The following is a 10,407-nucleotide window of genomic DNA, read 5'->3' on the forward strand; positions in this document are numbered from 1 at the left end:
CACAGTCTGACTCACCACTGCTGCAGCCATGGATGGAGGAGGGTACTGACCCCTCAGAGTATTTAGAATTTCATTCTGCTATCAATTGCAAAGCATGTCTTAGAAATGAGACTAATGGTTAATATAAACTCTGCTTTTGTAGAATCAATGTCTTTGTGGCTGTGTGCATGTGTGTGTACATGCATGCATGCATGCCTGTTTATGGGCATGAGAAGACCCAGGTAGACATCTCTCTTTGATTTTGACTCTCAGATGAGAGTACTGGTAGCACTAGGGAAGGTTCTGAGCAGCCAGGGCTGCAGGCTGTCCCTCACCTGGTAAAAAGTCTTTTCTTTGCATGTTTTTGGCCAATTTGTTCTCTATTCTCAACATTTTAACCCTCAGCCTCCCTTCTTTTCCTTTTTATATTGCCTTGAATACCTCTGGTACCTCTGAGCCTAGAAGAAAAACACTGGATAATCATTATTTCCCTAGATGCCCTGGCAGATGTGTGGGATGTATAGCAAAGGTTTTCTAAGAGTTCCTGAGACAGCTCTGTTTTTTTTTTTTTTTTTTTTTTCCTTTCTCATTCTGTATTTGGATGTTTGTTTCATAATAAAATTAGAACTGTGGAGCTCTAATTCTGGAAAAAGTCTGGAGATCATCTTGACCAAAGTCAGAGCAGAAAACTGAGGGAGAATGGTTTTCTAATGGCCACACAATTGTGTGACTGGTGAAGCCAGCTGGAGCCTTGGTCTTGTCACTCTCCCATCTAGTGCATTTGCACCCACGCTAGTTCAAGCTTTGCATTTACTAAGCCATAGGGTCTTGAGCAAGTCTTTTAATGACTCTGAATTTTGTATCTTCTTTTAAAAAATGAGGACTACATTATTTATGTGGCAGGATTGAGGATTCCAGAAAATATATGTTAAAGGCCTAATTCCACCCCTGGCACCCAGAACACACTCAGCATTAGTTGAGTTCAAGCGTTGTGAGGACAGATAAGGATGATGTTCCAGGAGATGGAAAGCCTGGAGCAGACATGGACTTCATACAGCTTAACAATGCAAGTCATTTGTTCCTCACAACAGTCTCTCTGCTGAAGTCTGTGCTATCAGCTTCCAAAATTATGAATAGCCCGAGTTGCATCAGCAGAAAGGGAAGAAAAAGAACAAAAAAGCAAAAACTCAACAAATCTCTAGCCAGCCAATCTATCTATTCAAGCTGGTTGGTTTTTCATTTAGCATTTTGTTTGTTTGTTTGTTTGTTTTAATCTCATAAGAATGGAAATGAAGATCTTTTCTCTCCCTCTTTGAAATATTTCTGGAACTTGAGGATTTGAGGAGGGAGTAGAGGAAAGGAAAAGAGTGAGGGCTGGTCACCTTAGAAGTCAGCCTATGTTCTGGGAAAGAAAGATGTCATCTCAGCCCCTGTGACAAGAGCAATTGGGATGTAGAAGGGGCCAGGCTGGCTAAGGAGCCCTAGGCAAGAGACTGGGTCTTGCCAAGAGTGAAGGAACAGGGGTGGGGCATCTCTATTTTCTTAGGCATTACTGTGAGAGACGTCAGAGTTGGCAGGGTCTTAGAGGTCATCTTGAGCAACCCTTCTATTATGTAGACAGGAATCGGATGCCAGAGAAGAAAATGAGCGAGAAGATATTTGGTGCTCTTCAAGCCCTGGGTTAGGCCCTTATCACATATTGTCTCATTTTGTTTTCACAGCAAGCCTTTGTTAACCCTGGTTTTCAAGGCAGAAGACCAGGCATGAATGCACAGATGGGAAGTGGCTGCACCTGACTTCCCACTTAGGCCTGCCCAGATATTAAGGAATGTTCTTTCCTTCTTTAAGCCATGAGAGTTAATTTTCCTCTTTATGGACTTGATGGAAGTAAAAGTAACATTCTCAACAACTGATCACTTAATGGAGAGGGGATTTACCATACTAAACAAAAGATACTTGTGAAATGTGGCAGGCTGACAAATGGCCCTCAAAGGTATCCAAGTACTAGTCCCTGTGACCTACGAATGCCATCTGTATGGCAAAATGACTTTGCAGATGTGAGTCAGTTAATGATATCAAGATGAGGGGATTATCCTGGATGTAATCACAGTGTCCTTGCAAAAGGGAGGCAGAGAGAAATTTAACTGCAGAAGATAAAAGCAATGTGAAGACCGAAGCCAGATGCTACACTCCTGGCTCTAAGACGGAGAATGGAGCCATGGGCCAAGTCATGCATGAAATGAAGCTCTCGAAGCCGGGAAAGGCAAAGAAATGGTTTCCCTTAGAGCCCCCAGAGGAAGCAGCACCCTGCAATTGCCTTAATTTCAGCCCCGTGGAACTGATTTCACTGTGCTGCTTTATAATTGAGTTTGTGGTAATTTGTTACTACAGCCATAGGAAACACATGCACAGAGGACCACTATTCACATCAGCAAGTTTTGGGGCATGGTGGCCTTGAGTGACAGCAGAGTCCCACTGAGTGCTCCCATTTCTTGTCATAAACACAGAGTCATTCATGTTCAGTGTGTGGCATCTGAGCTAGATTATCTAGATTATGTATAGAACAGAAAGCTGCTACTAGGGGGTTCTCTGGCCATGTTCTTCACTGGTTAATCTGAGTACCAGGGGCAATTGTCCTTCTGATGGCTAGAAGTTGGGTAGGGTCATTGGGATCCTCGATTGTCTGTGTTTGAGGGCCAGGGGAATTTGGGCTCTACTGCCATTTGCAAAGCTGATTGACATCACAAGCAGACACATGGGGAGAAAAGAGTTAAGATGAAATCATCACCCAGTGAGAGAGGAGTGTAGGGGACAACATCTCCCTGTTCCTTGTCTTACATGGTGGAACCTGCTCACTATTTTTTTGCCTCCTTACAAAGATTAACTTAATAGGGTAAAGGCGGGAGGGAGATGCTGCTACAGGCATTCTGAGCGGTGGTGTGGTGTGCACGAGCATGCAAGGCACTCAGAACACGCCCTACAAACTAGTATATTATGATGGCACACGTAGGGTTTGAACCTTGGGTTACCTAATTCCAAATTTCTCCTCTGCTATTCCACATGGCTTCATACAGAATGGGAGTTAGAGCTAGCTCACAGGTTCCTCACATCTGGCTGAGGGTCCTTTCCTCCTCATTATACTCCTGTCTTTTGTAAAAAGAAATTTTCTTAGCATAACATCCTGCTTATCTGCATCCAATATATTATTTTGTTCAGTCTAACAGAGGTGCTCTTTCATTGTTTCCATCAGTCAAATAATTAAGTATATTAAAGGGAAAAAAGTTGAAAACCTTGCAGAGATGATGTAGAATTTTTAAGAGTCCCGAGAGAAAATAGTGTTATTTATTGAGTGTTCTTTTGGGCAGTGTGCTTTATATCCATCTTCTCACTGATCCTTACAAGGCTTTGAGGTTAGGTTTTGTTACCTTTAATGTGCCAGTGAGGAAAACCGAGGTTTAGAGGGGACAGGAAATTGCCCAAAACCACTAAGCCTTCAGTAAGCCTGAGCCCCCCACAACAGGCTTGTTAAAGCATCCAGAGTTTCTAATTCTACAGGTCTGGGGGGCGGTCAAGAACTTTCATTTTTTGCAAGTTTCCAGGTAATACTGATGCTGCTTGTCTGGGCACCACACTTTTAGGACTTCTGGGCTCCAGCATTTTAAGAAGGATATGAAACCAGAGAAGCTGAAATCCAAATTACACTGTCTCAGGATTCCCTTTCTGGACCTGACTCCAGGTTCTCCAGTGACAGCAGAGAGCCTTGGGGCCTCGTTATTTGCCGGCAGAGCTGCATGTAAGTCCCACTGTCTCCTGGAGACGGCTGCCCTGACTGCCCCGGGCTGTGAGGTCCTAACCCACTCCCTGAGTCCCACTGTGGCTGAGAAAGAAGAATTCCGGTGACTGTCTGAGTCTAGGGAGGGCTGGTGGCTGATTGGATTCCAGCTGAGAAGTATTGCAACTGCCAAGAGTTGGAGTTCCTCTTCTATTCCTTAACTCTTTTTATTTATTAGACATAAGACAGGTTTTTGTTTATTTTATAATCTGTATTCTTTAAATTTGTTGCTCAGCATAGTAATATGAAATTCCAGAACCTCTGTGAGATCACATTATTTCTACAGATCACCAGTTATAGTTTAAAAGTTGTGCTTTCTTGGAAATAGTTCCAATCTGGTTAATTTTAGCATTGCTCTATACTGAAGGACTGGGCATAGCTTGGGTTTGTGTCTGATTTAATTAATTTTTATTTTATTCACTTCTAGCTCTATTATCAACATGACACATGCTTATTGTCAAAAATTTGGAAAATACAAAGATTATAAATGACAAATTTACTCATAATTCCAACACACAGGGCAACTCCTGCTTACTTTTTGTATGATTTCCTTTGCTCTTCTTTTCTTTTGTGACCATTTATTTTTAAAAATGTGTATATATATATATATACACACATAATTTTGTATAAATATATCAATGGAGTGCTATTATATATTTTTTGGAAATGGAGAGTTCTTCTTCCCTTCTTTCTTCACCATCCCTGCCTTCTCTCTTTTTATCACTCCTTCCCTAGGTGACCAACTTAGTGTGCATCCTAGCTTTGTTCTAGGCTCTTATAAGTACCTACTAATCAGGTGTCAGTCTCTTCCTATTCCTATTTTCAGTATTCATTGCATGCATATATTATGGTTTGCTGAGCTCTTCCCCTACTGTAGGACATTTTAATTTGTTTCAGTTTTCTCTGCTAGGCTGATGAAACATCTTCGCACTTAAATTTTTATCTGCATCTCTGAGTATTTACTTATAGACTCTCAGAAGTGAAATTCAGAGTAGATGAACATTTTTTTAAGGATTTTCACCATGGGCATATTACTTCCTAGAAAAGTTTTAATAATTTAGTTTCCCACGAGCAGGGGTGAGAGGGCAAGTGCTTTCAGACGTGAGATTCTAGATTCTTTGGACTGAGATGTTTGAAATGTTGTTCCCATGGCAGATCTTCCAAACAAGACCTTTAGTGGCATGACAACTCCATCTCCACTCATCCAACAGTCTTGGGATCAGGTTCTATGTTTTAGACAAAACTAAAATCCCCCAATTTTTTAGGCTTGCTTTCTGGTCTACATATTGTGTCAATTATATTTTTTAAAAATACTTTGCATCGAGCCACACTACATCAACCAACCCATCTATCTGAATTTCCACTTTGTCCCTTGCACCTTGCCAAGCCAAGGTATATGTAAGTCAACAGCCCTTACCTCCAGGGGCTTTGCAGTTGTGTTGGTCCTGGAGATGTACACATGTCTAGGTGTAAAGGAATGAACTGCTCTATGAGGCTCCAAATAGGGGGTACAGAGAGTAGGTGTCTGAACAGGACAGCTTGTGGTCTGTACACAACAGGGAGGATTTCATAAAAAAAAGAGAACTTTGAGCTGGGCCTTTTAGGAAGGATATAAGATTTGGAGCTGTGGACTGAGGAGAGTGGTCTGAGTGTCTGAGATTGGAGAACTGCTGTGGCAAACAGCTAGAGATATGATTTGACAAGGTATTAGGGACTATCCAAGTAAAAGTTGGATGCTGATGTGGAATAAGAGAAAAGAAAGACGAGCCATACTGCAAGTCCTACACAGGTCAAAGCCATAAACTTGAGGTGGCCCAGTTCTCTGCAGTTATGTATTTTTAATGCTCCAGTGTTCCACACTGCAGGAGCACAGGTGGTGGCTGGCTGGTTTGCCCTGTGGTTGGAGGTTTGTGAGTTGAGTAAGGAAGAAGAACAGCAGGGTGAGGGCTTTGAGGTCCTGGTGTAGAAGTGCTTGAAGTGACACACCATGGGGTCTAGGCTAAATAAGGAAACCCATGGAGCAGGTAAGTATTGGCTGATGATTTGGGGAACAAAAGGACACATCTAGGACAGTGCTTCCCTACAAAAACATCATTCAAGTCACAAATACAAGCTACCCAGATATTTTAAAATTTTTATAACATTAAAAAAGATAGGTGACATGAATTTTAATAGCATATTCTATTTGGCCAACAGAGCATGTTGTAATTTCAACATGTAAGTGATATAAAAATTATTAATCAGATATCATATATATATTTTTTTCATACTAAGTCTTGGAAGTCTGGTGTGTATTTCACACCTACGGCACATCTTAATTCACACTAGCCAGATTTTAAGTGCTCAACAGTCACAGTGGCTAGTGGCTGGTACATCGGACAGAGCAGCCCTAGGGATTGTGCTGAGATTGGGAAGATGAAGCGGGAACTAAGGGGGTTAGGAAGCCTCGGAGTTTGTGATTGGAGATTGGAGTAGTTTAGGAATCAGAGGTCAAATTCACAGCTGCTGACAGTATCACGAGTGTGAGTGCTTACGGTGAGCTGGAAGTGAATGAAAGTTCTTCGACCTGAGCAGGTCAAGACACAGGGCAGCGAAGGTGTCGATGGCAACTGTTGGGAAGGCAGGAAGCTTAATGCTTGGCACTTAGTGGAGGCTTAGACTAATGAGGGTGAGCCCAGCGAGAAAGCGCCCGGTGAATATGGAGGGAGGTGCAGGAGTTAGTGGATAGAGTCCATATGGGAGAAGAATAAATGACAGGGCTCGGCAGCTACAGCCCACAGGCCAAAGCAAGCCCAGTGTCTGTTTCTGGAAATAAGGTTTATTGGAATGCAGCCACTCCCATTCCATGACATATTGACTATGGCAGCTGTTGCTACAGTGGGACAGTTGAGTAACTGGGACCAAGACTGCACGTCTCAAAAAGCCTAAAATACTTACTATCTGACCCTTTACAGAAGGTTCACCTACTCCTGATTTATGTCATGGTCTAAATGAGCCTCAGAGGAGGAAAGGTTTCTTTGTAGTGAGGAAAAGTGAAATTCTAGGTGAATGCTGAGAGTGGGCCTGGCCCGTGGGATTTTGCCTAAAGTTTATAACTGTTTCAGCTCAATCTCAAGGAGGGAGCTACACTGTTAAACCTCAACTCTCTAGAGATCTGAGGATAGATACTAACTTTGCACACCGCAGCGTCTTCACAGTACATTCTTCAATCTTCTGCAGATACTAATATCCACTGGGGGCACTAATGTGCTTTATAAATGGAATCATGATCCTACTGTTTTTATAAATTGGCACAGTGATTTCCAAACCCATGGAAAGTTTGAACTTGAGTAGTGTTTATTTCTACCTAGAAACAAGGAAAGATTCTCTTTCTGCTTTACGTACAATTAGAGTCTATTATGGGAAGAACAAAAACCCTTTTTCTCTCCAGTAATGCCTGATGTATTGCATAAAAGTTCTCATTTGTCAGAAGATACATGAACCTGCTACTTCTCCTTTATGTAATTCTCCTCTCAGTAGGAAATGGTGTAGCAGATTCAAAGGGCAGTGGACTGGCAAGCATTAGACCCAGGATTTATTTTTAGCTTCACTTCTATTTTTGTGCCTCTAGATTTCAGTTTTCTCATTTGTAATAATAATGGCAATAAAATGCTACCACTTATTGAGTGATAATAATAACTACCTTTTCCTGAGAGGCAGCAGCGTTTGGTTACTATGGAACCTGACTGCCTCAGGTTGAATCCTGGCACCCCAATCATTAGCTTGTGACCTTGGGTGAGTCACTAAAAATCTCAGGGCCTTAGTTTCCTTATTTATAAACTGAGGACACACTACCTCATCAAATGAGTTAATATTTGTGATGAACTTGGAACAGTGCCTGGCACACAGAAAGTGCTATTTTAGACCGTGTTAAAAATAAATATTTGATCAAATAAAATACTAGGTCCTTTATATCTACCATAATTATTAATGGCACACTAGGCTTAGTCCTTTATGTGTACCATCTTTTAATACAAATGTCAATGCTCAAGGGCATTATTATTATCCCAAAGTTTATACCTAAAGACAGATTCAGAGAGGTTAAGTTGTTCAATATCACACAACTAGTAAATGAAGGAGCCAGAATCACTCCAAGTCGTCTGACACCAAGCCCTTGTCAGATATAAAGCCTTGGGTTTGATCAGTCATTTCCAAGTGTAGATGACCCCAGCTAAGAGTTAATCCAAGTTGCAGAGTTTATTTGTTGGATTCAGTGTGGTCCCATTTCTTGGCTATAAGACTGATTTGCTATGGGGCCTTGGACAAATGGCCCAACTGTCCCATTCTTTAGGCATCTCTTGTAGGAAAGAAATGACACCAACTTACATCCAAGGGGTGGGGTGAATATCTATTGATTTTAGGCTGTGCTGGGTCTGGTTTCCCAGGCCTGGAAATCCTTTGAGAAAGCACTCTTTTCCCACTCTCAGCTTGGGTTTGGGACATTTAGCTTATCCCCAGTCTATCTGAATATGACATTCCCTTGGTCAGAGGATTGCTTCACAATGAGCACATACAAATATTTTTTGAAGCCCCTGCCTATGTAAACAATTTGATTAAAAATGTATTAAAAATTAATGGGCCCATGCTAGATACAGTGATTTGTTGATGAAAATTTGAATTATGGGTAGAGAAGAAGTACTCACATATTTGTTATTGTTCAGCCAGCGCATATAAAGGTTCTTCATCATTTCCAGGCTCCATCTCTTTCTGTTCCAGTCCAGGAACTAGCTCTTCAAATTCTTTGTCAAGTGTGCCATTCCAGGATAATTTTGTATCCTCTGACCATGAGAAAAAGAAAACAATGCTGTTAGTCAGGATTCTGTGCCTTTTTCAAATTTGCTTGTGTTGAAACAATATAGAACTTCTTGTCTCTGCGTTTTCCTAACACCACTGACTTAAGGTGGGTTCCATCATTGCTCATGACACTGTCTTGCCCATCCACTGTGCTGTTCCTGAAGACTGGATCTCAGTGACTCCCTAAAAGGTTGGTACTGTGTGCTGTGTTGATGGCAGTCACCAATGCGAGTCTCAGAGAATGTGGAACAATGTGAATGACAATTTGGTTTTTGGGCATGTTAAATTTGGTGTTTGAAATCTTATAGCACAAATGAAGGATGTACATTTTCCGAGCAAGTCGTAATCACTGCTTCCTAGAATACGATCTCTTTCAATGTTAAGCATCCCTTGCCTTCCACACACCGGCACCAGTGGGAAAGGATAGCTGAGAAGATGCTGGGCGGAGTAGGAAAAGTGTTCCCATTCTTTCAAGGAATTACTGTCCCTTATCCTGCCTGGCTTGGGAGACCAACCAGGACCAACAGGGAGGGCATGATGTTACCACATTGGTCAGAGGCAGAAAGGGACATTGATTGAAGGGTCAGTTCGCATTGCAGAGCCACCGTCTGGAAAGCCCTCAGAACAAATGAATGTGGCCACCCACAGAGGAGTGCCTGGCATGTGGCTCAGAGCCTGTGGAAGGAGTGGGGTGCTCCTCTGGGTACAGGTTCAGGGAGTGCAGTGGTTGGGAATGAGGCTAAATGTTGGTCGCTGCCAACTGCACTTCTCTTGGGTGTTGTAGACCACAGGAGGCACCTTGGTGGATGGGTGAGGGGCAGTGCACAGGCTGCACACTGAGCTCAAGCCAGAGGGTAGACCATTGCTAAGTCAGAACCATGAACTCACCCTTTGTCTGGTATGAGTGAGAGTCACCTAAAATCAGTGTATCAGGACTATTTTGCCAGCCCAATCTAATGAAAGAAATATAGCACCTGCCAGTGGGACAATCTGTCAGGCTACTGTCCTGGGACCAGAGCTGAGTCATAGGGTCCCAGTATGACCCCACGCCCTGGAAATCCTAGGGCATCTGGTTGCCCTTATGTAGGAAGAAGAGTAGGGTTTGCCAAATGTTTTCTGTAAGGGTCCAGATATTAAATATTTTAGGATTTTTGGGCCATACTTCAATTGCAACTATTTGACTCTGTGTAGCGTGAAAGCAGATACAGACAATAGTAAGTGAAGGAGTATGGCTGTGTTCCAACAAAACTTTACTTAGAAAAATAGGCAGTGGGTCAGATTGGCCCTCAGCACAAGCTTTCCAGCCCTGGGTATAGGGTTGGAGACTGCTTTGAAGGGGGAGAAAAGGGAGCTGGACACTGCTGGGTATTGATTTAAACGAAAGGTAAAGGGACAGAACAGGAGGAGGTAATAATTCGCATTTTTCACAAGATGGAGAATATAGAAAAGGCATTCTAAATAAAAAAAAATAACAGCATATGCAAAGGACCATATGCAAAGACCAGGGTCAAGAAGGGGAATGGCAAGTAGCCTGGTAAGAACACCACAGGGAGTGGCTGCAGGGTGTGCTAGGGGCTGCTATGTTCTTGGGAGGACTAAGTGAGAAAATAGATATGAAAATGTTTTACAAACTCTACAAATGTCAGCATATTGTTTACAAATTTAAAGTACTGATAAGCTATGAATTTTTATTTTTTCCCTATAGGTCTTACCCAATTCAGGATTTTTTTTTTTTTTGCCTGGAGTTATATGGTGAGATTTGC

Source organism: Lemur catta, chromosome 4 (assembly GCF_020740605.2).
Source record: "Lemur catta isolate mLemCat1 chromosome 4, mLemCat1.pri, whole genome shotgun sequence".
Taxonomy (NCBI): domain Eukaryota; kingdom Metazoa; phylum Chordata; class Mammalia; order Primates; family Lemuridae; genus Lemur; species Lemur catta.